This window comes from Poecilia formosa, unplaced genomic scaffold, assembly GCF_000485575.1.
Source record: "Poecilia formosa unplaced genomic scaffold, Poecilia_formosa-5.1.2 Scaffold406, whole genome shotgun sequence".
NCBI lineage: Eukaryota > Metazoa > Chordata > Actinopteri > Cyprinodontiformes > Poeciliidae > Poecilia > Poecilia formosa.
Window position 1 is genome coordinate 39,038 of NW_006800345.1, and position 10,000 is coordinate 49,037.

At 37.3% G+C, this 10,000-nt stretch overlaps 1 long non-coding RNA gene across 1 annotated transcript in view; it reads right to left on the minus strand.

Moving 5' to 3' along the window:
* Positions 1–4,455: 4,455 nt before the first annotated feature.
* The window catches only part of LOC107833554 (uncharacterized), a 24,854-nt gene continuing 19,309 nt past the window's right edge, over positions 4,456–10,000 (minus strand). Inside the window, exon 2 of the long non-coding RNA XR_001659318.1 lies at positions 4,456–4,691. This is a non-coding gene — a long non-coding RNA (uncharacterized LOC107833554). The remainder of the gene's footprint in view (positions 4,692–10,000) is intronic.

Here is a 10,000-nt window from a genome sequence, read left to right on the forward strand (position 1 = left end):
GTAAACACTATAACAAAGTATCCAGGGAAGGAAGAAAGGAATGACCGAAGGAAACATCTAAAGAAGGAAGAAGAGAAAGAAGGACAAAAAGAAAAGATGATATGAAACCAGAAAGAAAAAAGGAAGAAAGAAGGAAAGAAAGAAAAAACTAAAGGAAGGAAGGAAAAGCAGAATATAAAGAAAATATCCTTGGAAGGTGAAAGGAAGGACAGAAGGATGCATCTGAGGAAGGAAAGAAGGAAAGAAAGAAAAAACTAAAGGAAGGAAGGAAAAGCAGAATATAAAGAAAATATCCTTGGAAGGTGAAAGGAAGGACAGAAGGATGCATCTGAGGAAGGAAAGAAGGAAAGAAGAAAGAAAAAACAGGAGCGAAAGAAGTAAGGACAAGAGGAAGTAAGGAAAGAAGGACAGACTACTGTACATGGGGGAGGGGGGGTGACTCTAGGCTCTCATTATTTAACAAAAGAGTATTAAATATAATGTTTATCGCCCACGACAGCCCATTGGTTGATTTTATTGATGGACATTTGGATTATCCAATGAAATCCTTCGGTTCTCTTTGGCCCGCCCAAGTGAGCGGATCCAAGACGGGGCAGGTCAGACAAACTACGACAACAAAAGCTAAGATAAGCCCCTTCAGAAAACTGTGTTTATATGATATGTTGATTATCACACAAACTTTACCTGGTGGAGCAGATTTAAAAGAAAAAGAAAAACAGTGGCTGGTGAAATGTCTGGGTGGCCGGTAAAAATGTTTACATTTTCACCCCTGGTGAAATATAATCAATTGGAATTTACTGTGACAATAATTCAAAAATAGTAAGAAAATAATACACGATATGTTAAATTTCCACCCCTGATGTCTGATATCAATTAAAAAATGTTATAACCTGATAAAGTTTGGAAAAGCTGATGGTGGATGACCTGGACTTAAAGTTTTATCATAATATTTTGTGGAGATAATAAAAGTGATGATGGCAACCATTTATAGAAAGTAATCCCAACAATATGGAGAGTGTTTTTATAAACATCGTTAATTTGAATTTATCTTGTAAACGATAAATTATATTAATAAAAGATACAACAGTAACTACTGTCTGAAGCCGGCGCCATCACTGTGATATCAGTGTAAAGTCAGAAATGCTTGTCTGATACATAAAACCCTGTAACTTTCTTTTCCGACTCCCATGATGTGAAAAAAACAACTGAATCGGTTGTTTTTGTGTGACTCAGCTCAAATTTTAACCCTCTTCATTTCTGGGTCTACTGATTCTCACCCTGACGTAACAAACAGCACATTCCTCCCTTACCTCTGGTAATTGCAGCTACGTCTTATTAGCATACGGTAAATTTAGATGTGAAACTAGTTTGGGGACTGAGCGGATGGTTTAACTCTCAACGCGCTGAGTCATATTAGCCCACTGGGGGACGAGCTGTGTCATGCTTCTTGCTGCTCTGCTGAGAATCACACTTTTATCTTTGTTCTCAGAAGACTCTGGATGAATTTATTTGAAACGGTATTCAAATCTGAGTGAAACTGAAAAGGTTCGGGTCTAATCGGTCCCCTTAATGAACCGGCTGTGAGTCAGAAACAGGCTTCTTGTTAATTCATGCCCGTCCTTGTGATGCACAGTGATAACGCCGGCTTCTGCGGATGTCGGCTCTATGAAACAGAAAACATCCTCTGCTGTCCTCAAAGAAACTTTACAGAGGAGATCAGATATTACCAACACACCAGTTTGTGCTTGGATTGAGCTTACAATAAATTTGGGAACAATAAAATTTGTTCTGGACGATAAATTGTCCCAGAAATTATGTTGCTAATATAATGTAATATATTGCTAATGGCATGATATTAGAAACTTTATAATTAAAATGCAAATTTTTACTAACCAAACATCGGTCCATAAAGTTAATTTAATGCTCACTATAGAGTTTGTGCTCAATTAAAAATCATTAAAGTGTCTCATGTTTTTTAAAACAGCATTTATTTAACTTTTATAAAATGATTCTTTTACATATTTGTTGAAACTGTCGTGACAGTTTGATACGAGACAGATAATCTATGAAAAGAACCCCGAACACATCTGCCTTCTCCCAACGCTGACTAGAAACAACCAATCAGAGTCAATAAGCAGTTTTCTTGCAACTGTAAGCCGTTTCTCCTCCATTAGCACATTTAGCAGCGTGTTTATGAGTTGATTGATAGCACTAAGACCCGCCTCCTGGCTGTGATTGGTGCATTTCTTCAGATAGCAGAAAGTGGAGGTGGTTGATCTTTTCATAGCAAAAATGTAAAAAACTTGTTTGTTTTTTATAAAAGTTACCCTCTGTACCATTAATGGTTTATAAAGTAGCTGTAAAGAGATGAGACTTGATGCTAGCTTTTGGATTCACGCATCAGCTGAGACATTTTGGACGTTTTTGTAACATTTCCTGTTGATTTCTAACTCTATGACGACACGTGATGAATGGGATGTCTGAGCATTTCTGTGAGATGTGCAGATATGATGCTACAGGTTTTATAAATCATGATACACATTTCCTGTGTTTCCTCGTTGTGTGCCACTGCCTGTTATTACATAGGTCCATTCGGGACAGAACGCCTCAGGCCAGTGGAATAAAGCTGTATCTGTTTGTGACCACTCATATCCCATAATGCATTGTAGGGAACATCTCTGGCCTGGGGGGTAAAAGGTTATGAGACAATACTCCAGCAAATGCTATTTAATATGTTGGGCAGCTGTCTATCTGAACATCTACATGCATGTCTGCTTGCTTCTAATATCACATCTTTAAAAAAGATCTGCTGCTGCATACCTGATCTGAAACTTGTTTATGGAAACTTTATCCTCCCCGATGTGATTGCATCCTGGGCTCCAAACCTCCCAGTCATGCCTGACTCACTTTATGAGGCGTCTCCAAGGACAAACAGCCTTTCATGCTCCACGTAATGCTTTGAATTTGTGTATTAGGAAACTTTTACTCATTCCTAATTGTTTGAGAATGTGCACTCAGGCACGTCCTGCGGTTTCCAAAAGAGCACAAAAAAATTAGAAAGCTGTCTTTTGTGTTTTTCCAAGATGTATTAATCAGTTGGGGACAATACACAACTATTCTCATGCTGTTTAATTCAGAGCTGCACAGCAAGAAAAACAATGAGAAAGCTACTTTTCACTTTGGCTGCTTTCCGCTAAACATAATTTGTTCATGATGAAAGGGCTAATTTATATCTGACAGAAAGGGTTCTTCACCTCCAGCCAACATAGTTTCTCCACAATGTAGGGAATACATCATGACCACCTTGGATTTGTTACCAAGGATAAAAATATGATGGAAAAAACACGTTAGACACTTGTACTTCCAGATTAATGAGTTTTGTGCAGTTTAGCAGGATTAGGCACTGAATAAAAAAGTATGTTTGAGTTTCAGTATGTTTTTATGTTATTTGTGTCTCTATTGCTTCTAAAAACAACTCAATCAAAAAAACAAACAAAAAAACAAAAAAAAAACTAAAACGATATATAGCTATAATCCAGCCATTTTTTGGCAATAAGTTAAATGTTTTTTGGTGTTTGGAAAATGAGCCGTTTCAAAAACCTTCCGAATATCAGCAGGCACTAGCCGTCACCTAGCAACCCCAGGGAAGCCCAGCTCGTTACCTGGCAACATGCTTCATTCTACTGGGCCTCTCAAAACTGTCCTGTTTTAACGTATCAACAAGCTTCAAATAAGATCTTGACTTAACACTATTTTTTTCTCTATTTTTAAAGGCAACAAACTAAGATTTAATATTAATTTTAACTCTTAATTGTGTAAACCTACTGTAAAGGTGACAACGTTGTTTTATTAACTTATAAAACATACACAGGGCAGAACAGAGGTTACAAAGACTTCTTTACCTCTTCTAGACTAATTTTACCTATGACATCACAGAATTCAAAGCACTGATACGGCTGAAAAACATATTACGATAAACGCCTTTGATGTCAGTCGATAATATCGATAATTATTGACTAGGTTTTTTTTTTAAATATATGAAATACTGCCAAACTGGTGGTGTGAACTTTTCTGTTTTATTCACAGTTTCACTCCATGATGTTTTTTTTTGTTTGTTTTTTAGTTTTAAGCAGTTTTGAGGCAAAGTGCTGCTGGGCAAGTTACTCAACAGGTTGTTGCTAAGTAACCACAGAAGGAGTGAGTTGCTAGGTAACCAGAGAGAGAGAGAGAGAGAGAGTGAGTTGATTCCACTAACCTGCAAGAAACAATCCATCAATGTTGAGCCCACACTTCATGTAAATGTCTTTTGAGAAGTTATTAAAGGACAATAAGCACCAAACCAGACCAGTAAATTGTGAACTTTATCTTTTGACTTTCTTTTTTCCCCCCATGGAATGCAGACAAATTCTGAATCCATTTAAACATCATAAAAACAGAAGATAATAAGACAGCTTGTAACAAACCAGAATGGATTTTTGCAGAAACAAATCACAGGAAGAGAGCGACTGCTAACTGGGGTCATGAACCGCCAACCTAACCTGATCTAACCTCGTCCAGGCGGCTTCCATCATGCAGCTCCACCATCTCATCCAGTATTCAGCACCATCTGTGGTGCCGGTCCACAGCTGCACCGTGGCACACAGCTGTTAATATGCAGCCAGGAGTCATGCATGATGAGTGGCTGGACCCGACTGTCAAAAAAACAAGAAAGGCATAATTGGGGTCAAAAGATGGCACAGAATCATGTAGCCGATCAACACAATTACCTAGAAAAATGGAGATACACAAACCACCTGATTAGGTTAATCAGAATCAGTGATTCAGATCATTGGTACTTTATTACTCAACCACAACAAAGAAACTATTGTGTCTTCAAAGCTGCCATATTTAACTTTTATTTTTTTAAAATAGTTTTTTAAAATATTTGTTAAAACGGTCACTATTTTGAGACAGAAATATACAGCTTGGTCACAAAAACCAAGCAGAGCAAGGAGGAGGGTCTTAGCGCTGTCAATCATTCTCTGGTACATGCTGTTCACATCCTCCCCAGGAATGCTGAGGCTAGTTAGCATGGCCACCAATAACTGACCATGCTCTGTAACTGTACAGAGCATTTTCTGTACATGCTCTGTAAGTTGATTCTCTGCCTTTAGCACATTTAGCAGCACATACACAAGAATTATTGACAGTGCTAAGCCACTGGCTCTGATTGGTTGTTTTTGAACCGAACAATTCCTCAAAAAAGGAAAAAACCCAATTTCAAAAAAGTTAAAAGGAAAAAACCCAATTTCAAAAAAGTCAACAAAAAGGGGAAAAGTTTAAAAAAAAAGGAAAAAAAACAACTTTTTAAAATAAAAGTTACATACTCTAGCTTTAAGATAAATATTAATGCACTAAAAATGTGAGTTCCTGCTACATTGTGTAATACTTTTGACTTGTTGAAATAAAAAAAGCTGATTGCTTAAATTATTTCTATTTGTCTGAGTCAAACATTTGTGCAATTTATGACCTCAGTCTGATTAAATCCTCCCACACAAACCAAACATGACTGAGTCAATAAAAACATCAATTTCTGCAAACTAAACATCCAAACTGATGTTCTGGTGTCTAAGCAACACAACCTGGATGTACACCAGCCTGCGAATGACAAAAACACCAAAATGTTTGGGTAAAAAAGGAGCTTAGAAAAAGAGACACACTCCATGAGGATTCTCTTTTTAAAATTTTCCATGGGAAAAATGACCAGATGTGAAGAGACATTTACATGGAAGACGTTGTCATCTGATCGCAGAGGCAACCTGACCGATCTGTGCATATGCAGGAGTTTTCCATATCAGTCATATCCTGTCATGGAGGACAAACAGTGGAGGGGAACATACAGGGATACACTGCATGTTTTTAAAGATCACAACGTTTTACCGTCACTGTGTTTCAAGTTTTGATTAGTTTTTCTGGGTTTTACATTTTCAGTTCTGCCAGTTTGTGCTGGATTTTCTGTCAGAACCTGGTGCCTCCACGTCGGATGTGGACTGGCGGTCATCAAGCGTTGGCGGCTACACGTCTCCAGGAATCCACGAGGAAAAACAATGAAGATGACGACAGATGCTGGGAAGCCAGATTTAACAGTTTCCTCCACACTGATAAAATATTCTGCCCCAACAACTTGCATAATTTATTTATTTACATTTATCAAGCAAGACTGTTCTTTGTTTAAAGTACTTACATGAAAAAGGAAATCCAAAAATAGTGAACTTAATTTTCTCAAGAAGATTAAGCAAAACTAAACTTTGTTTAAATTATTCCACTTTTTTAATGTAGTAAATAAAATTTGGAAGTACACTGTAAAATCTTAAGTCAGCTTAATAAATCTGAGTACGTTGTAATAATGTTTTTTGAAGATCAGGGTACAAACATACTTTTGCATCTTCCATAAGTTGTCTGTAAATGATTCCTCTACCGAGAGGGGATGCAAAACCAGCAAAGGTCAACGACCTTGAAAGCATCATGACAGAACCGAAGGGAGGAGGAGAAAAACGAGTGAAGATGAGAAGAACAGAACCTGATTTGGAGGCTAAAGGAGAGAAACAGGCTACAGGAGCGCTGCTGTCTGTGACAGAGAGAAAGCAGCTAACTAAACAACAGCAAAAGGAGAAAGCTGAGTGGATGTGCAGCTCCACCGTAGAAACAACAAACGGGCTCAGAGTGGAGAAACCAGATGGCTGTTCTGGTACTAACAGGAACCTCCACTGGTCTTCGCTTAGAACCAGTTTAAATATTCAGAGGAAAAGGTGACAGAAATTCTCTTACTCAGCATTTTGAAGGATGTTTGTTCAGTTTAAAACCTTAAATGTTTGGTTTGCTCCTGACTGTTGAAGAGAAAGAAATCTGGAAATATTTAGAAATTATTCAACTGGCTCAAAAGAAAACGGCCAAGTGCAGCAACTACCAGCTACAAATGTACAGATCAGATCATGAAGACGAGATCATCCTGAGAAAAGACGGCAAGATAAAATCCTAAACGCTCATCAGGGGACTGGAAAACAAAAATACTTGGTAAAATTGTGTTTTGTTTTTTCAGTGCAGTGTAGCAAAGGGTTTATTTTAAAAAAACACAAAATCGTACCTAATATTTCAGTCTAGTTTCTAGCACAAATATCTTAAATATTAAGATAAATAAGAGAAAACTAACTAGAAAGATATAGGAGCTTGTTTTAAGTCCTTGATGAAAAATTTATAGTTCCATTGGCAGATTATTTTACTTGTAATAAAACATTTTCCCATGTTATAAACAAAATAATCTGCCAATATAACTAGCACTTTTTAAAAAAACAATATTGAGGAATTATTGACTCTAAAGAAACTCATACATATTCATGAAAAGTTACTTGTAAGTTAGTTTTGTCTTATTTCGTGCATTAGGTTATTTGGACTAGAAACTAGACCAAAAATATTTGGTAAGATTTTGAGTTTTCGCTGTGTAAACACGCAAACTTATATAAATAAGCCATAACTTCTTAGAAGCTGTAAAGGTACATAACTGCATATACTGAAAGCTGAAATGTTAAATTTTTGTCATAAAGTCACAGATAAGTTTAAAACCTTCCAAATAAAACATAAAGGATTAGACAGTTTTCCAAATAAACGGTGGATGTGCCTGGATGTAGGACACAGCAGACAGAAAGAGCTGTCACTTCTAAACATAAACTCTGTAGAGTGTAATACAGTGTGTGTGTGTGTGTGTGTGTGTGTGCGTGTGTGTGTGTGTGTATGTGTGTGTGTGTGTGTGTGTGTGAGTTTATGAGTGTGTGTCGTCGATCATCTGTGGAGTTTCAAGGACGGGTTAAACTCTGCTGTCTTTTTATAGCTCAGGGCAGCCATTGTGCTTTTGTTTGTGCTGGTCTTGCTTGCGCTTATTGAGGACCTGGAGTGAATTTGAGAATTAAAAAAAGCTCCAGGTGACCGTCAGTATCATCAAGGTGAGGAAAGGTGTGTGTGAGCATGCACACTCCTGCATGTCCTTGTAGCTCCCAGCTTAGCTTTGTGAAATGCTGCCAGGGTAGTCATAAAACTATGAATCAGCCTGTGTGTGTCTGTGCAAACACTCACACACACACACTCAGGGTGTATTTTTCCATTCAGGTGTAAAAAAACAGACAGCACCGTCAGGTTTGAGCGGATGACTCACCTGACCTGCATTTCACACACATTGCACTCGCTCGAGAAACAAATAGTCGAGTTATTTTCTGCACGTTAAAATGTTCTTCCTTCCTCTGGAGGGATTCTAGAGGAAGGCGAGTTCGGCCTCTCACACATCACCTTACTGATCTGCTACGACTCTGGTAAAAATTACACGTCAGAAACATTCGGCTCAAATCTGACAGCAGATCTTCCACGTCTGTGGAAGCGTGTCCGTTTCCCAGATAATTCCTTACACTGCAAAACATACCAAGTGCTTTTAAGAGCAAATAACTTCGTACACTAGAAAGACTAATTGACTTTTCAGCAACATATAGAAGCATAGCATTAGTTATAAGCTAGTTATGAGTGAAATAATCCACCAGTAGATCTACACTGCAAAAATACAAAATCTTACCAAATATTTCAGGTCTAGTTTCTAGTGCAAATAACTTGAAATAAGACAAACTAACTTATAAGTAACTTTTCAGCAAAATACAGGAGTTTGTTTTAAGTCAATTCCTTAATAGCAGATTGCAATTTTTTCATTTAAAACAAGACTCCAGGGTTTCCCTCAGTGTATTACAAGCCTGGCGGGCCACCAGGCTTTACTTGTGCCCCCACCAGGCTAAGCATTGCTTATTTATTCAAGTCTTTTTAAAATGTTTGCCTTTTTTAAGATTTTGTAGTTGGTGTTCAGGTATTAATCTTCCAATCTTTCAATAACACGTAATTATCAAGTGATATTTTCAAATTTTCTGTCAACTTTAAACATTTTTTAACTCAAAAACACAACGGGTCGCTGGATGAACAACGGCCGTAGCACCAATCTTATCAAGTTTTCAGGAGCAAATCTTGAAGAAACTATGATAATAATAATTCCTTTTACCAATTAAAGGAACTTACTAGTATATATTTCTAAAAAGTTACTTTTAAGTTAGTTTTGTCTTATTCCAAGTGAACTAAGATATTTGCACTAGAAACTTAATCAAAATATTTGGTAGTATTTTGTGTTTTTGCAGTGTGGTCAGTATGTGAGAAAAACTTTCCAGGGTTTGCTTTTAAAGAGAGTAAACTGCAACGGCTTCTTTAGGTTGGTCCTAAAATTGCATCACTGGACAGTTAAGATCTGGAGTTTGCTCTGTTTTTGTATTTATTTTTCTGAAATGTCGGTGTGACTGGGAACCGTTTTCCTCTGACAGATTACAGCAGCGCTGCAGATGGTATCAGCAATTGTCCGGAGGACTAAGACAAGCTGCCACCAGCAGCTGCTGAAGGAGCGATTGGGCAACAGGTCAGGATTCGTTCCAACATGCAAGTTTTCTCGATGAGCGGGAAAGTTTCACAAAGCACTACTGGTTTTAATTACTGAACCATATGACTATTTATCCTACTAGCAAATCATGGTGATGCCTTTTGATTTGTTACAAATACTTTCATGTTTCACATTGCAAGACTTTAGACATGCTTACAAGTATTATGGATGTTGCAGAATGACTACAATTAGCAAGGAACACATATCCACAGTCTATGGTTGTTCTTCTGAAGCAGCTTTGAGCCTTAAAACCCACCAGGAAACTAAAACCTAATAATTAAACCATGAAAATGCAAGACTTGTAAGAAAAATGCTAACATTAGCAAACACGCCATCGTTAGCATCATGCTACTACTAGCAAACATTGCGGATTACGCTTCAGTTTAAAATAGAAGCATTTTAAACTGCTTTGAAAAACTAATCGCTCATACTGTGCTGTCTTATAACTACAGTCAATTGAGATTTAAGTATTTATGATTGGATTTAAATGATTTTTTTTGGAAAAAGCCT